This window comes from Marmota flaviventris, chromosome Y (assembly GCF_047511675.1).
Source record: "Marmota flaviventris isolate mMarFla1 chromosome Y, mMarFla1.hap1, whole genome shotgun sequence".
In the NCBI taxonomy this organism is placed as follows: domain Eukaryota; kingdom Metazoa; phylum Chordata; class Mammalia; order Rodentia; family Sciuridae; genus Marmota; species Marmota flaviventris.
The window spans coordinates 17,559,799-17,578,940 of NC_092519.1; the positions used below are offsets into that span (position 1 = coordinate 17,559,799).

The 19,142-nt window shown below is 41.4% G+C and overlaps 1 pseudogene; it reads right to left on the reverse strand.

Moving 5' to 3' along the window:
* Positions 1-5,413: 5,413 nt before the first annotated feature.
* Positions 5,414-17,803, reverse strand: LOC139703586 (zinc finger protein 431-like; annotated as a pseudogene).
* Between the last annotated feature and the right edge of the window lie 1,339 nt (positions 17,804-19,142).

The following is a 19,142-nucleotide window of genomic DNA, read 5'->3' on the forward strand; positions in this document are numbered from 1 at the left end:
GTGTTCCAGTCTGCTAACATTATAACACCTATCTTTAATGTTATATTAATAAAACAGAGTCTGCACCTCACATGGAAGCAGCCTTAACCATCATGAATTTGTTTCAATAATGGGAGGGTCTTTTATCTTATGAAAAAATACATCAAATTGAGATCAATGGTCCACTTTCATTTTTATCCGTTGAAGCAGCTGAAAGCACCTTTCCAGAAGCCCATGTCACAATGGTTTCACTTGCTTTGCTTTTCTCAAATTCCCTCCAAATCATGCTGTCTCCATCCCAGAAGCACTTACAATATCAAGAAATATGCTCTCCAAGAAAAAGAAATCTTCCTCTCCCAAGTCCCTTTTCTCATTTGGTCAACTCACTTTTGGTTGAATGAAATTTGTGTTTACCTCAGACTACAAATAAAAACAAATTAGAAATCACAGCCAGTCACAGATGACACAAACACAGTTCTCCCTGGGGGGATGTTCCAGGGAGCATAATACATCCAGGGTGCCCTGCAGAGTCTTCCCCTGGGTGGGCACAGGACAGGTCAATGGAGGTCCTTAAATCACACTATCACAGCAGATCAGAACCCAGGTTCTCTGCTGGAGGCCCTCTGTCCTCCCTGCAGGGTACCCAGGGTAGGGGCAGAGTGTACCAGGGTTCCACAGAACAGGAGGAGATGCCCACCCTGTGGCACACACCAGGTTGAGCCTGGGGCCCAGTGTACCAAGACTCCACAGAAGGGGGAGATGCCAAACCTGTGGTGTACACCATGGTGACCCTGGGCTGAGAGGGGTCTGGAGGGAGCCCATGAGGCTAAGAGGGGGTACGGTCCCTTGTGGCCACCAAGGCCATCAGGAAAGAGGAAAATGAGTGTGGAGAACTGAGGGGACTCTGAGCCCAGGCAGTGCATGGAAGAAGGTGATAGTGAAGAGAAGATCCAGGCACAACTGGGTGGTCATGGCCCAGGAAGTTCATCAGACCCAGGAGTAAATGGGCATCCATGCAAGTGCCTCCTGCTCCACAGTCATTAATAGACCCCAGGACCAGCAATGTCCAGGACTCCTGGGTAGAATGACCCCAGCAGAGCACAGCAAGAACACCCAGAAGTTCATACCAACATGTAGGACCCCCTGCAGCACAGAGCAAGCACTGGCAAGCAGGACTCCTGGAAATTTATTGTCTGTAAGGTCAAGAGGTGTACTGCCTTCATGAAGGGTGACCACCTCCCGGTGCTGCACCCACTGTGGATTTTGTCTGGGTCATGACTGCTGGGAAAGGAAGCTCTAAAGTGTCTAGGAACCTTGAAACCAGTGCTCCTGAATTCCAATCAGAGACCCTGCTGTTAATGTTAAAAGAAAAATTCCTGGGTACCATGTGAAATCTTTTGCCAATGGAGGCTCTATTAGTGACTTGGGGCAAGTGAGGCTGGACACCTGAGGAAGATTCAGGGAGCTGACTTATTCGCGGCAGGGTTCAGAGGGGTATCACCTAAAATTTTCTGGACCTTGATGTTGGAATTTCATTATCTTTACACCCAGTGGGAGGGGGTGGAGGTTTATTTTATTTTATTTTTGTAGGAGTCTACATCAATTTTTTTTGATTGTTCAAAGAAAGTGAATGTTTAATCATTTTTGAGATTATTCAGAGATCTTCCAAACTTTACCAAAAAAAAAAAAGTAACATCATCACATCTTCGTTCTAACACATATTGATATCTTTGCAAAACCTTTTCCTGATATTTGTTTTAAAGAAAATTATGGTGAGGGTCTCTGGAGAACCTTATTTAAGATTCTTAGGTGCAGAAGGGGGCACCAATACATTAAGACATCCGACTGGGTCCCTCCTTACCTAGTTTTAATTACAGGCTGTGTTTGAAGAAAATCATCACATGATGTTCACAGGGCTACTGAGGTACCCTGAACACAGAGAGAAGTCCAGCCTGGGTTTTCTGGCATATTTCACCCAAGTATTAGTCATGGGAAGAAAAGCTAAGGTGGATGTCAGTGGGTAAAATTCTCTGCTGTAAAAGATGTTTAAGAAAGGGACCAGGTGAAAACACAGGGGAAGACCTGCAGATCTGCATCTACCCAAGTGGTCATCAGTGGGGTCCAGGCACACAGCAGCAGCAAACTCACCACCTGAGCTAGGGGAGGGCTCAGTGCTAGAGTGCCTGTCTAGTAGGCACAAGGCAAGATTGGGTCCCTGGCACCAGGGAAAGAAAAGAAACAGAAAGCCACTCAAGTAGTACAGGGCAAAGTATATTTTGAGAAGGTGCCTCTCCAAAGAATACACAAATTACGACTTTTATAATGCCCTTTAATGTGCCTACATACAACACAACACATGAGACTTAGAAGAAACACGAGTGACAGAGTGGTGGTCCCAGAGTCATTAACAGGCCAATAAGGCACCAAGGAAAAGGAAGAGGCCAGTCACAGAGCACAAAAGGACACATCTCTATGGTCCTAGCTGCTAGGAGGCTGAGGCAGGGTGACCACAAGTTTGAGGCCAGCGTCACCCCATCTCAAAAAATAACAATAAAAGGGCTAGGGGGAAGCTCAGTGGTGGAGCACTCCTGGATGAAATCTGAAGGAAACAAGGGAGCAAAGGAGGAAAAAAGAGACATTTAGCCAATCTGCACAGAATGCTGGAGTGCACAGGCCTCAACTCACATACACAATGTGTAACCAAACTTTAGAAAGACACAAAAGAATAAATTGAGAAGTCATGAAGTAATAATAATTTTTGAGAAAAAGTAGTGGGCAGCATCGTTTTGAGAAAAGTCAAAGAAATCAATAGTTGCATGACACAGTGAGGATGAGAGAACTGCACTATGGAGGGTATGTAGTGAAAAGGGTGACTTGATCCTGTACATGCGTGTGCACGTGGGTGTGAGTGTGCATGTGTGGGTGGCACAACTCACCCCTCCCAGGTGTTTGCTTTTGTAGTTTCACTGGGTGATCTAGAGAACACTCACATGAGCAACAGCCCACATTCCATTGTCTCTGAGACTCTGCAAAATTGATTAACTGATGTCTGGTGCACAGAGGGAAAAATAAAATTGTTTGTTAAAAAAGAATTCTGTAATACTCAGTGATTACTTACATTTCATTTTATCATAAGATCTTAACAGAAATGAATAGTTTGATTCCTTAAATACTAAAGCAGTCTCCCACCCTGTTTTCAACAGAAATTATGTAAAATAAACTTTTTTCAAGTGGACTTCAGTTTACTCCAACTGGAAATATAAAAATTTGGAGTATAAGGTGTGAATTAATGTCCTTGTGATGCTCAAAATCATTCTGGAGTCTTAGAGCTTGAAGGGCATTTGTATACAGAAACACATTAAAAAGTAATTCTTGCCTCTGAATCAATTAGGACTTGGAAACTCTCAGAAAGAAGGCACATATTGATTTACATCAAAGTTTCAAGAAACATCCAGGAGCCAGGCATGATAGCACATCTGTAATCCCAGTGGCTATAGAATGAGAATCACAAGTTCAAACCCAGCCTCACCAACATACTGAGCCCCTTGGGAAGAATTTAAAAAGCACTTCAATAAAAAGTTAAAAAAATAAATAAATAAAATAAAAAGGGGTAGGGATGGGATCAGGGCTTATGCACTTTAGATATGATGATGGTGGTGGTGATGATGATGATGATAATTACAATAGTAATGTTTATTTTCTCTTCTATGACCCTGGTAATTATATTTAAAACCTCTCACAATTTTTATTTTGTCACAACATATATAAGTCATAAAAGTGGGCAATATGAGAGAAAATGGACTCAAGGGAAAAAGAGAGATGAAAACTCTAAAAAAAAGAATTATGGGCTGGGGATGTGGCTCAAGCGGTAGCGCACTCATCTGGCATGCGTGCGGCCCAGGTTCGATCCTCAGCACCACATACAAAAACAAAGATGTTGTGTCTGCCGTAAACTAAAAAATAAATATTAAAAAATAAAATAAAATAAAGAATTAAAATGCTGCAAATACAGGTTAATACATTTTAACCACAAACCTTGTGTACTATTGTATAGCATACTTGTATGTACAAAATCATACTACACACTAGATTTTGCACATACATACAAAGTAAATAAAAGATTATGTCATCATATCAGAGAGTTGACTGCAGATGCAAAAAATATAGTGAGAAAAATTAAATCTAACAAGAAATTTACTGGGAGAAACATGTTGATTTCACATCTTCTTGCTGAAAGAATCCCTACATCTACTCCAGGGTGCATTTTCATTACCTCGGAATAGACAAAAAAAAAAAAAAAAGAAGAAGAAGGCATACACCCTTTTTACACACCTACAGTGGTTTTCTGAAAAAAAGGTTCCTTGCAGAAGGGGTTGCTTGACTAATTCCAGTGACAAAGCAGGCTGAGGCAGGGGATCACAAGATCAAAGTCTACCTCAGCAACATAGTGAGGACCTAAGCAATTCAGTGAGACCATGTTTAAATATTTGAAAAAAAAAATAAAAGAACCGGGATATGGCTCAATGGTTAAGTGTCTATGAGCTGAATCCCTGGTACCAAAACAAGTAAAATAAAATAAAGTAAAAAATTCCCTCAAGCTTGATGAGTAAGTCTAAAACAAACTGAAACAACTGAGGGTCTCACCACATTTTTATATACAAGGCTTTTCTCCAGAGTGAGTTCTCCCATAATACTTAAAAAGAACCTGGAAAGTTGAAACTGTTACCACATTGTTTAAAGAGCAGTAGGGTTTTCCCAGATGTGAATCCTCTTTATGGCTTTGGAGGAAACCATGAAAGCTGAATACTTCCCCACATGGCTTATCCAGAGGACTTTCTACAGTATGAATCCTTTTACACAACTGAACAAAACTGGAACACCTGAGCCCTTTTTATTTCTTACTTGCATAAAATTTATTCATTTTGAAATGAATCTTTCAAGGAGAATCTTCCTAGTCCTTAGAAAAAAGTGGGAAAATTAGAAGACTTCCCACATTTCTCACAATCTGAGGGCGTCTCTCCACGAGTATTTTCATATAGGAGAAGGAAAGCAGGGCTAAGATGGGAAGCTGACAGGATGTATCCAATCCTCCACATTTTGTCCCAGTGTGAGTGAAATGGTTTTGAAGACACCAGGGAAAATGGAATGATTTTCCAAATTTTTTACATTTAAAGCATTATTCAGTTAGATGTGGTGGTGTATGCCCTTAATCTGAGTCTCGGGGAACTCAGGCAGAAAGATCACAAAAGTGAAGCCAGACTCAGCAACTTAGGAAGACACCAAGGAACTCCGCAAGTCTCTGACTTAAATTAAAAAGTAAAAGGGATGTGGCTCAGTGATGAAGGGCCCTCAGACTAAATCCCCAGTACAATTTATAGATAGATAGATAGATAGGTACATTGACTGAATGATTGATTCAGACATGTGAGCACTTTATTCTCTTTGAATTTGACAAGAAACATTGATTTACCACATTTCACATTCAAAGAATTTTTCTACAGAAAACTTACTACACGTTAATAATTGAAACTGATTTCTCTGCACAAAGTGTTCCTTCATGTAAGCAAAGCTGAGCAGATGTAACAAAGGCTTTCCCACACTGCTTACATTCATAGGGCTTCTCTCCAGTATGTGTTCTTCCATGTCTGTGAAGGTTATTGGAACTTCCAAAAGCTTTTTGACACTGCTTATATTCATAGGGCTTCCCTCCAGTATGTGTTCTTCCATGAATCTGAAGGTAACTGGATGTAGCAAAGGCCTTGCCACACTGCTTACATTCATAGGGTTTTTCTCCATTATGAATTTTTTCATGTGACTGAAGGACAGAGGACTGAGTGAAGCCATTTCCAAACTGCTTTCACTCATAGGGCTTCTCTCCAGTATGCATTCTTCCATGAACCTGAAGGTAATTGGATGTAGAAAAGGCTTTGCCACACTGCTCACACTCTTAGGGCTTCTCCCCAGTATGAGTTTGTTCATGTGAGTGAAGGATACTGGATCTAGCAAAGGCTTTCCCACACTGCTTACATTCATAGGGCTTCTCCCCAGTATGTGTTCTTCTATGTCTGTGAAGGCTACTGTATGTAGTAAAGGCTTTGCCACACTGCTTACATGCATAGGGCTTCTCTCCAGTATGAGTTTGTTCATGTATCTGAAGGAAATAGGCAGTAGTGAAGGCTTTTCCACACTGCTCACATTTATAGGGCTTCTCCCCAGTATGAGTTTTTTTTATGTGACTGAAGGTAACTGAGTGTAGCAAAGGCTTTGACACACTGCTTACATTCATAGGGCTTCTCTCCAGTATGCATTCCTCCATGAATCTGAAAGGAACTGGATGTAGAAAAGGCTTTGCCACACTGCTTACACTCATAGGGCTTCTCTCCAATATGAGTTCGTTCATGTATCTGAAGGTAGGAGGCAGTAGTAAAGGCTTTTCCACATTGTTGACATTCATAGGGCTTTTCTCTGGTACGTATTCTTCCATGTTTATGAAGCTGATGGGATGTAGCAAAGGCATTGCCACACTGTTTACATTCATAGGACTTCTCTGCAGTATGAGTTTTTTCATGTGAGTAAAGGTAACTGGATCTAGAAAACGCTTTGCCACACTGCTTACATGCATAGGGCTTCTCCCCAGTATGCATTCTCTGATGTATTCTAAGTAAACTGGGATAATCAAAGTCTTTCCCACATATCTTACATTTGAAATGTGCATTCCCTGTGTGTGTGATCCTGTGCCTTTGAAGACTTGTGTGTGAAATACAGGTCCAAACACCTTGTTTACATTCATAGACTATCTCTCCAAAATGAGTTCTTTCATGTCTTCTAAATAAAGAGGAGAAATGAAATGCTTTCCCACATATGTCCCATGGAAAAAGTTTACTTCCACTATGTGTTATCATGTGTCTTTGAACACCAGAGGGATAAGAAGAGGCTTCACCACACTGTTGACATTCATCAGGTTGCCCCCCAGTATGAGTTTCTTCATGTCTTTCAATGTCATTATAACAACTGATGACTTTTCCACATACTGTACTTTCATAAGATCCATCTACCATTTGTACTAACATTTGTGTGTGAACACTTTTGAGAGAAACCAGAGATTTCTTATATTGTTTAAATTCACAGGGCTTCACTGTACATTCCTCATGTTTGTAGTAATTGTGTCCAGAGTGAGATGTGATTTGCCTATGAAGAAATGAAGGACATAAGAAGTCTTTTGCACACATAATGAAGTCACATGGATTTACTCTATTAAAATTTTACTTTGTTCAATTAAGAATTGAAATTGATTTGAAGGTTTCCCCACACAAATCTGTGCCTTTGAAGTTTACCATGACTCCTTTGAAGAAATGACCAGCACATAATCAATGCTTAATTCATTCACAATTTTTTATGTATTTATAGATCTTTACATTACTACCAACATCAGGTAAAGGCTAGGTTTTCTGACTTGTTCAACTTGCCTGCAAATAAAGAGATTGAAAGGAAACAATCCTGTGCACCACAGATTCTCTATGGCTATTATCCGAATACCGATATTTACATACACAATTTTATAGTACTTTTTGCATGTCAAATACTTTGAAAAGACTGAATATCTGTTACAGCTAAGTATATATTTCTGATAAAAAATATTATAAGAATAAATACATTTCATATTACACATACTTTTTCATTTGGTTTTCTTTAAAAATTATATGACAGTTCTCAGATTCCCTCACGAATTCCTCTTGTGAGTACAGTTACCTTACATTGGTTCCAAAGTTTTCGATCTGATTTTCAGTGGTCTTGTCTTCCCTCTTGTTTTCTAAAATGAGAGAACAGAACAATCTTTATAAATATTTAGGAGCTAGAAATGCTTTGCCAAATCATACGTGCCATTTATGCTGCAATTAGTTCACCAACTTATTCCCTTTTCACCTTCTACATAAATGACCAAAATAAACATGAGGTCTCTATTTGATTAATTTTAAAAACATCATTATTACCTATAGAAGCCAGGTTTCTGAGGACCTCCAGCATCACATCTTTGTAAAGTTTCTTCTGGGAAGAATCCAGAAAAGTCCACTCCTCCTGGGTGAAGTTCACAGCCACATCCTTAAAGGTCACTGAGATCTAAAATATCCCACCAAATGTATTGTGGAGGCCAGGAGAGATTGACAGCATGAGAAATCTATACTCAACATGCATGATGTTCACATGATTCCCTGGCCTCTTAATTAATTACATGATTTGATCCATCAAGTCTTTACTGTACTCAACTTCTTAGACCCATTCCAACACTAGAAATTGGCTACTCAGAAGGCAAACATCCTTTTTTAGTGTTTTATACCCTTCCTTTTGTGAGTTCACAGGAAGTGAGACAGGCTCCCAGATCACTCCTAACTTCTTTATTGGTTGCACCTCTATTACATGTCCTAGAAACGTCCTGGGGGTACAGAGCTAATATAAGCACTTTGGATAGTACTTATCTTTAGAAAAGAAAGGTGATGAGTAGGAATTTGCAGGAATCATGAAACTAAGCATTTGAGAGAGATTCTGCAAACTACAGTGGCTCCTTGTACCTACAAGGTTAATATAAACAACACGGTATTTACTAATGTCCTGTTTCTTCTGAAATTCTATCATTCCATACTTAAAAAAAAAGCCTAGAACCAGCCCCCACACACAACCTCTGGGGATGGGGTCAATAACGAGATTCCTTCATAGACAACATTTAGACAACCTTTCACACAGGTTGTCACAATGTGGTAACTGGAGATTGAGTTCGTCCTCTGTGATTATACAGAGTACAATTAGAAGTTTGCAGGTGCTTTACTTCAGAACAAATTTAGTCAACTAGCTTACTATTAAGTGACAAAAACAAACATAAGTTCTCTATTTAATTAATTTATTTATTAATAAGCACAACAATTCAATAATTTCCTGTGGTTACTGTCAAAGCACAATGGGGCAAGTGAAAAGATAGCACGTGTCTTAGAAATAACTCAATGACCCCAAAATGTCACCTTGTCCAAAAAACAGTCTTACAAAGTTTTATATCTCTCAAAACAATCTTAATTAACAGCAGGCACTACATTTCTAAGTTTCATAGTAAAAATAAATGTCCAATGATTGTCAAACTCTTCTTAACAGCAGCCAGTTAACTACCATAACGTACAGTCATGAGACACATAGGAATTATCTGCTCAAGTACATTTTAATCAAGGTTGGGCCACATGTGCAATGGTTATCTGTTGTGAAAGAGATTCATGGTGCCTGTAGAAAAGGAGGTGCAAACAAACGTAAGGCAGAAGCTCTTCCAGAGTGTGGTAAAGCAATCACAATCAGTAAATTCGCAGTCTACAAAATCAAGTTCTTCATGAACATCAGCATCACTGATAAACTGACATAAGGCTAAGAATACAGAAGACAGAGACTGGGGCTATGGCTCAGTGGAAGAGTGCTTGCCTAGTGCTTGCGAGAAACCAAGTTCAATCCTCACTGACACATAAAAAGAAAAAAGTGTAAAATACAATAACATTAAAGAAAAAAGCAAAGAGGACTGAAAACCTACTAACACATTTAAACGTGTCATTGTCCACAATGCACTAGGACTTCAAGATTATCATAAACATGCTTGACACAAATTAGACAACTTGCAAAAACTGGACCATTTCTTTGAGAGAGTCAATCTCTTACAACTTACACACAAGGGGAAATAAACAAAACAGATGAGCCCATGGCTACTGAGAAAAATAGACTCAATAACTAATTACTACCCCAAAAGGCAAGGCAAGGCCCTGACATCTCAAACAGGCATCCATGAGACACTTAAGAACTGCCACCAATTTTCTACTTTTTTTCCAGAACATAGGAGCTGAGTTAACACCTCCTAATTCTTTCTGAGGCATAAGTTACCATATTATCCAAATTAAATAGATAAAGAAAAGTATTAAATAGAAAACAAAACTATGAATGATGCTCATAATCATAAATGTAAAAAACTGTACAATTAAGTCATCACACTCCAGGTGTCTATGCAAATGATGGGGCAATTATGGGCACAGGAATCCTCACCACAGTGACTACAGCAGCCATATCCAGAAGTGCCCAAAGCTAGACGCAAGGGAGATACACCTTGCAATACTGAATAGACAAGCTGCAGTTTACCCACACCAAAGAACATCACCCAGAAAATGAGCTCTTTAGCCTGGAAAGATACAGCACCCTTAAAGGCAGACTGGTAAGAGAGAGAAGCCAGTTTGAAATGGCAAACTGCAGTAAGATTCCAAGTCAAGAACATTCTGGAAAAGACAACATTATAGATGCACTAGCAGAACTGATGAGTACCAGGGACTCAGGGAGCATAGAGGGAGGAAGGAATGAGAGGAGTGATGAACAGGTGGAACCCAGGATTCCCAGAGCAGTGAAACTCTTCTGTATGACATTATCTTGTAAACTACGTGACACACACAATCACATCACACAGAGGAGGAACCCTAAGGTAAAGGATGAACTTTGGCTTATCATAACATGTTGCTTCATGCATTCTCTTTATCAAATGTTCAACACTGGTTTAGTAACTAACAAACACTCTACACCAATGCAATATGTTGAAAACAGTGGAGACTATCAGCTGGAGAGAAGGGGTATTTGATACTATGAGTAATGGCACATTTAATTGTCACCTTGATTGCATTAAAAGATGCCAATGATTAAATCTATAAATGATTGGCATGTGGAACAGTGTGTTTACAAATGATTGGCATGTGGAACAGTGAACCAAACTGGAGAACGTCCTTAAGGTAGGCAGCACCATCCAATAGGACGGTGTCTTCGGTGGAACAAAAGTTGGAAGAAGAAGGAAGCTGCAGCAGAGCAAGCTCCTTTCTTCTCCAATTTGTTCTTGATGGCTGCTGCAGTGGCCTGAGGATATCACACTCTGCCTTCTTCACTCTCCCAAAGTGGACTCTGCCTGTGATTCTCCAGGGAGTTTCCAGAACCTTAGGTCTGGACTAGGGCAGCACCAGTGATCCCTCTTGTTCTGAGGCTTCAGCCTCTTGGACTCTGCAGCAAGCACTCCTAAAACTCTCCAGCTGCAGATGGCCACTGTGGACATCCAGATTCGGGTCAAGTAGGCCAATCTAAAAGTCCCCTTTTATAATCATACTTCCTCTTGATGCTGTTCCTCTAGAGAACACTGACTAATAAACTATGTAAGTCAAAAATTGCTCTGAAAAAAGTAAAGTTTATGTCATAAAGAAGTGAATAAACTACCAAGCTCTGAAGTTTTACAAATGTATACATGAGAAACAATTTTATATGCTAAATACCATTTTCATAATAATGCAAAAAATAAAGCAAAGAGAAAGAGTCAGAGGAACAAATTTCAAAACTATGGACAAAAGCAAGAAAAATGATTTTCAATACTGTTTCTATCTCGAAAGAAATTGGATGATAAGTCTTCAAAAGTCATTGTGTGCTCAAGCACACAATGAGTTTAGTTTTGCTGTGCTTAGCAAATCAAAGGGGTTCTGTGAGAAACTATGAACTCTTTGAACTGTGTGCTTGTTGCCATCTTAAGAAGATAAAAGAATGTTCTGCCAAGTTTAATATATATATATATTTGTGTGCTTGCCAGAAAATAACTAACTACAAGTAGTATAATAAAAAGTATAGAGCACTGTGACCAGTAACAAAGTTATTCTGAGAATGTTTATCCATGCTGGAAAAGATTAAGCTGCCAAGAGGATGTGTTTCTTTTTTGCTATATAAAAGAACAAGGGAAAAAAAATAAAGAGGTGCTCATTCCTACTGTGTGTGTGTGTCTTTCAGCATCTCTGCTGTTACCACCTGATCAGGAACAACAGATTGTCAGCATGGTCTGACAAGTCATTCCAACTGCTGGTGTGGTGGTGTGCACCTGTAACTTCAGCCAATAGGGAGGTCAAGGCAGGGAAATGGCAAGTTAGAGGCCAGTCTCAGCAACTTAGCAAGACACTCAGAAATTTAGTGACACTGGTCTTCATTAAAAATTAAAAGAGGGTACTGGGATTGTAGCTGAGTGGCAGAGCACTTGCTGCACTGGGTATGATCCTCAGCACCACAGAAAAATTAAAAAAAAAGATATTCTGTCCATCTATAACTATACAAAATATAAAAAAAGAAAAATAATAATAAATACAAGGCTGAGGATGTGCTCAATGGTCAAGTGCCTGTAGGTTTATTCCCCAGTAAAACACCTGCCCACCGCCAGAACGCTGCTCAAAAATTGAAATTCATTTCTGGAGGATAACTAAGCATGAGCAAGTCCATGGCATCAATCCCCAGCACTCAATAAGTAAGCAAATAAATAAAAAAACAGTCTACAATACTAATTCTCTTGGGCTGGAGTGTAGCTCAGTAGTAGCAAAGTTGCCAAGCATGTATGTGACTCTCAGATCAATCTCCAGCAGGCCACACACATACACACACACACACACACACACAAAATAAAAAACTAAAATACATGTAATGAGAGATAAAAATGATTATAACACAAAAGGTACACAATTAGAGGCATAAAATACAACAAAATCAATGGAAAGACAACACACTTTCTCACAAGGGAGATTGAATGTTTCCATAATCTACACTCTCTAAAAAAACACTGAGCATTTCAGTAAATTCTGTGAAATTTAGGGCATGGTTTACTGTATTTTGTGGGTAAACTTTAGAAAAACTACATCTAAAAATGTAAATAGGAGGGTTGGGATTCTGGCTCAGCAGTAGAGTGATTGCCTAGCACATGAGAGGGCCTGGGTTTGATTCTCACCACCACATAATAATAAATAAATAGGTATTTTTTCCAACTACAGCAACAAAAAATACTTTTCAAACAATTGAAAATAGCAGACTGTATCTAAGACCAGCCAAAATGTTGTACAGGACAGAGAGAGTAGAGAGAGCATTTATGTTGCTCCCAAATTTCATAAGGTAAAAGGCCACCTCCCAAAGGATTGGCCCTAGGAGGATGCAATTAGGATGGAACTGGAATCAGGTGACATGGTGAGAGTGCTCTTTAAGGGATCATAACCCTTATTTAGACACTTGTATTTCTTTTTTCCAGAAAACAAGTGTCATTTACTATTTCACTGATATTCAGTGATTAAATGATCATAATTGGGTATTTCAGGTATTGCCAAAATTGTCCTTAAAATTTACAATGAACAGGTGTGATGGTGCACATCTGTAACCCCAGTGGTTCAGAAGTCTGAGGCCCTAGGTGATGTAGCAAGACTCTCAAAACAAAGAATCTAAAAGGGGCTGGTGGTTAAGCACCTCTGGGATCCATTCCTGATCCCAGAAAACCACACAGCTAACATGAAACTGCCAAGTCTAGACAATAACAGTGAAAAATTGTCATCCTTTGTCAAATTCATCACCTTGTGAAGGACAGATACTAGTTTTCATGAAATCATATTCATAAGTTTATCCACCACAATTTTTGTAGAATTGGACTCAAATTCTGCAGCAATAATGCAAGACAGAGTTTCTCTGTATCTTACGTGGCATTTTGGAATCTAGGATTGGATTTCAATTTGAAATCACTGAAAAGACAAGACTGAATCTTACAGACATTTTATACATACTCATGGGTAGCAAAAGGTAAATTAGTTAATTAAGAATTTTTTTTCTTTTCTTTCTTCTTTTTTTTTTTGGTTTGGTACCCCAATATTAAACCCAGAGACATTTTACTATTGAGCCACATCCCCAGCCATCCAGTCATTTGTATATTTTATTTTGAGATGCAGTCTAACTAGACTGCATAAGGCCTGGATAAGTTGCTAAGGCTGTCCTCAAATTTGCAACACTCCTGTCTCAACCTCTGGAGCAAGAGGGATCACAGGTGAGCACCACTGTACCTGGCTGTAAGTTGGGATTTGTAACAATGGAAATGTAACTAGACTTTTTAAAATCCACTTCTCTCTTGCCTCTTTAATAATAGTCCATCCCATGTGGCTCTTAATAAATAAACCTGGGCCTCACATAAGTGAGCACATCATTTCAAAGTGATACACAGAAAGCTTTGGTGCTGAGGGAGCACACATATGTCAGGCTCAAGGGGCAGAGAAGGTCCCTGACATCTGGGACATGCTCCCTCCTGGTCTTGCTCCCTGAAAGTATCCAGGATCACCCTCCCATGTACCTGGACTATGACTCCAGTCTATGAGGCTTTTCAGTTTTGCACAGCTCTGCACTAGGGTGGATGGTCCTTATGCTCTGGGAGAGGCTTTGCTCCTTCACACTGCGAGAGACTATAAGGGCAGAAGTCACTGAAGACCTTGCCCCTCAGCACCAGCATCCACAGGCTGACTGTCCACCTGTCTCCAAGGAATGGGAACACAGCTTGGGGAGAACAAGGTCCCACAGAAATGGCTGTCTAGATGAGGTCTGTTCCAAGAGATTCCTCAGATCAGAGCCCCCAGCAGCTTCCCTGAGAGGCTGCACCCTACATCTCAGGCTGTCCTCTAGGAGGAGCTGGCCCAGGGCCTGAAGTTCTGTTCACCCTGCAGGGCACAGGGCAGTTGTGGGCACTTTGTGGCAGCTCCAGGAGAGGATAGTGGCTGAGGACATGGGACCCTGTGAAGTGTCCAAAGGGAAACTCTCCCCAAGAAATCTGACATGGTGTCTACACCTAAGGAAGGTAAAAGGAGAAGCACAGATTTTTACAGCTGTGAACTCAAGTTCTCTATACATATGCATCTACATCAAAGAACTTTCAGAGTACTTGATTTTAGCTAACTAGACCACCATGAGGGTAGAAAGGCAGGGTTCTGTATGGAGAACAAAAATTATCTTGGGCTATCTTCAGCGCTTAAATACCCAATTATCTTCATTTCTGTATCAGACCACAATCTCATAATTTCTCAGAATATATCACTAACCTTACCAGACGTCTCCAAAATCTACCAAAGCTCAGAATGCAATAACAGACATACAGAAGAAATTTTCTCTATTTTTCTTTCTGTACCTCACCAATCTGATGTTCCTACCAATCCAATTGGTTAATGCAGTGATACACAGTTTCTTTTATAAAAGTTCATGTAGGCCAGGCACAGTGGCACACAACTGTAATCCCAGCAGCTTGAGAGGCTAAGGTAGGAGGATTGCAAAATTCAAAGGCAGCCTAAGCAACTTAGTGAGACCATAAGGAACTTAGTGAGATCATATCTGAAAATACAATATAAAAAGGGCTGGGGATGTGACTCAGTGTTTAAGTGTCCCTGCATTCAATCCCTCGTATATTAAAAAAAAAAAAAAAATGAAAAGAAAAAAAGAAAGAACAAAAGAAAAAAAGAAGAAAGAAAGAAATGATGTAATCATGTAATCTCTTCCAGGGATGGACACGCACATCATTCAGGGTAACTTGAATCCATGTTCCTTAGTATGGTAATGAATATTTGGGTTAAAATGAACTATTTTATGCAGCTGGGGTTGTCAATGCCTTTAATCCCAATAGCTTGGGAAGCTGAGGCAGGAAGATCACAACTTTCAGGCCAGGCTGGGCAAAATAGCCAGATCCTTTTTGAAGAAATATTGAAAAGAGGTGGGGATGAAGAACAGTAAATGAATCAGACATTATTGTAGTGGCATCCCCTTTTTGCACAGAAAATTTTAACTGGATTTCTCCAGAAATCTTTACCATGGCTAATTTTAGAACTGTCAACAAAAGAGTGTCCACAAAAAAAGTTCAGTGTAGATAAACTTCCTATTTTTGTGTTGCCCTATTTTACTGGGCCACTAGTCTGGGAGAAATTAGCACTCCAAGTGATGGACTTGAACTTCCCTTACTAGTTTTTACACACTTGTGTCCAGTATAGTAGTTTGTAGAAATGTGCAAACAAGGCCTCTGGCCTTGAGCTGGGCTTCACAGAGAACTTACCAACTAGGCTCCATAGCAACAGCTAATGGAGGAGGAAAAAAAGGGGAGAAGAAGCTCTCCCCTTCTCAGGTGCTGTCCTTGAAGGGTTAACTTGGTCAGAACAGAGAAAGAAAAAGCTACTTTTATGTTTGTGATGTAACAACTTGACTATGGTGACTCCATTTTGTGAACTCAGCCATGACACTCAAAAAGGTCATGACTAGGGCAGTTTGTATTCTTTTGTTCATGAAAATCCCCCCAAAACACAGAATGATCTATGGTGCCAACTGCAGACTAACTGACTGCAACTTTCAGCCTTGCTTGCATTGTCTGAACCCCAAATGTCCCTTTTGTGGTTTTTGTGCTTAAATATGGAGCTAACTGAAGGCAGGGTCACCACTCTGACCATCTCATTCTTTTGAGAGCAGAGTGTCTGCCAAGAGCCAGCAATAAAGGCTTAACTGGAATGAGACTGTGTGGTCTGAGAGCTATTTGAGGGTCTTGGTATTACAATGTGAACTTCTGAGCCCCTCCCCCTTCATGCTGGGTATAAAATTCTAAAACCACCTGGACTCAGGGTTCAGGGGGTTGATTGATTGATTACAGCAAAAGCTGTGCCCTCTGAGACTGGCTGCAGCCAGATAAAACTGTTTCTGGCTATCTCCAGTGCCTAGCCTCCTTTGTCCCTACATCATCATTTCCCTGTGTGCTTACGTGACTACACGACTGGGGTGACTCTACATCATGGACTATCAGAAAATGGAGCAGTTATACTCTACTGATGTAGTCCAGGATTCCATATCCCTGAGATCTATAAACAACGACTTTATTCCTTTTAAAGCAGTTATTTTGAGCAAACAAAAGGAAGTGTTAAGTGATTATTCTTTCCCCTCAAGTATAACATTCAGAAATAGAAAACAAATGCTTTCAAAAGCATTTGTTTTATTTTTGTTTTGATTTATTCCCCAGTACCTCAAAGAAAAAGAAAGAACTATATAACATATAGTGGCACAGGCCTGTCATTCCAGATATGAGGGAGGCTGAAGCAGGAGAATCACAAGTTATGGCAGGGGAGGGAGGGAGGAAAGGAGGGGGAGAGGGAGGAGGGTAGGTGGGAGAGAGGGAGGGAGGGGGGAGGGAAAGAGAGAGAGGAAGGGGGAGGGGAGGGGGGAGGGGGGAGGGAGGGGGAGGGAGAGAGGGAGGAGGGGAGGGGGGAGAGAGGGAGGGAGGGGGGAGGGAGGGGGGAGGGAGGGGGGAGGGAGAGAGGGAGGAGGGTAGGGGGAGAGAGGGAGGGAGGGGGGAGGGAGGAGGGGGAGAGAGGGAGGGGGGAGGGAGGAGGGGGAGGGAGAAAAGGAGGGGAGGAGGGGAGGGGGAGGGAGGAAAGGAGGGGGGAGGGAGGGAGGAAGGAAGATTCTTTCCAATATTTCACTAAGTACTAATGAAAATTAGTGGACGGTGTCCATTTGAACCCAGTGGGAAGAACGAACGTCTGGCCCAGCTGTGAGGTGGAGGGAAGGTGGCTTTTAGAAGGCAGGAGGCGCCTGCAATTTGGAGGACCTACAGCAGCCTCCTGAGGCGCTCCACTGGGAGAAGGAAGGTGCATTTGTGGCCCTGTTTCCTACACGTTGGGAAGAGTGGGTCAAGCCACCGGTGGAGCGGAGGGTACACCAGGGACCTCAGCCACCCTTCCAAACGCAGGGAACCAGGGGACAGGGCCCAGGGCCACCCGCCAGCGGGGAGCTAATCCGTGCTGCTGGCCCCAAAGCTGATGGTGACTCTGTACCTTCAGCCCTGGTCACAAACTCACCATTGTTGGCTTCCATGGTGACCGGGGATCCTTTGAGGAACCTCCCATCACCCGAAATTGTGGGTTCACAGGGAGCGAGAGTCACCTGGGTCCCTGAGGCAGAGAACTCGGGGCCTGGAGAAGGAGTAGCCCAGTAGCTGAGGAAGAAAAGCCCGCGAGACTGCGGAAGCCCGCCCTTCCCCTTCCTCTGCGCACTGATTGGACAGTTCACCCCAGCGTCCCTAATGGATGGCCTCCAGGCCCGCCTCTGCATCGTGACTGACAGCTAACATCATCCAATCACTGGCTGAAATTGGGTTAGTGACAGATTCTTGGCCCCAGCCCTTCTCAGGTGGAGCTTCCCCCACTGTGCTGGGAACTTATCCAGGTGGGAAGCCTTGGCTTAGCCTCTGGTATGGAGGTGCCATGTGGCTCTGGTATATGTGTGCAACAACCATAGAGTGCTTTCCGAGCATGGCGAGGCCCTGGGTTTAACCTCAACACAAAAACAAACCATAGCTTCTCGGGGAGGCTGAGGCTGGAGGAGCCCAAGGTCAGTGAGACCCTCTCATAAAATAAAATGAAAAAGGTGGGGTTGTAGCTCAGAGATCCAGGTCAAGCCCCACTGGGTTTATTCCCCAGTACCTCAAAGAAAAAGAAAGAACTATATAACATATATATTGTTTTTTTCAGCTGATGCGACCTCAAGCAACTTAGAAAGACACAGTCTCCCAATTTTTGAAACACTATTTAAAGATATCATATGTATGACCCATACATAATATCTAAAAATGAGAACAATTTGAAAACTATTTTAGTAATTCTCATCACCTCCTGGCCTCTGTTGCTTTGAGGAGGCAGCCTGAGCTATGAAAGGAAGCAATTGGGGTGGGCTCTGATGCTCAGGGTTCCATCCCCAGCAGAGAGGGTCCTCAGGCAGGAAGGAAGGCAATCCTCTAGGGCAGCAATGTGTGGTGGAAATAAAATGGGTGCCTTGTGCTTAGTGTAGATGTTCTACTTTGACTGTTAGGAAGTCTTATGCAGAGACCTGACTCTGGGGATCCCACAGGTCTGGTCAGGTGTTTGCCCCAAAATCAAACAGAAAAGATCATGATGCAAAGCAGGAAAGAAACTTTGACCAGTGCAGCTACATCAGGAAGACAAGGAAAACTTTCCCTTATGCTGTCTTCAGGTGCTGAAAGGACTTTGAGGGTTTTTTTGTTGTTGTTGTTTTGTTTTGTTTTTTAAACAGAGAAGATTTATTTATTTATTTATTTTTGAGAGAGAAAGAGAGAGAGAGAGAGAGAGAGAGAGAGAGAGAGAGATAATCTTTAATATTTATTTTTTAGTTTTTGGCGGACACAACATCTTTGTTTGTATGTGGTGCTGAGGATCGAACCAGGGCTGCACGCATGCCAGGCGAGCACGCTACTGCTTGACCACATCCCCAGCCCAGGACTGGTGCTGACAAGGACTTTGAGGTTTTAT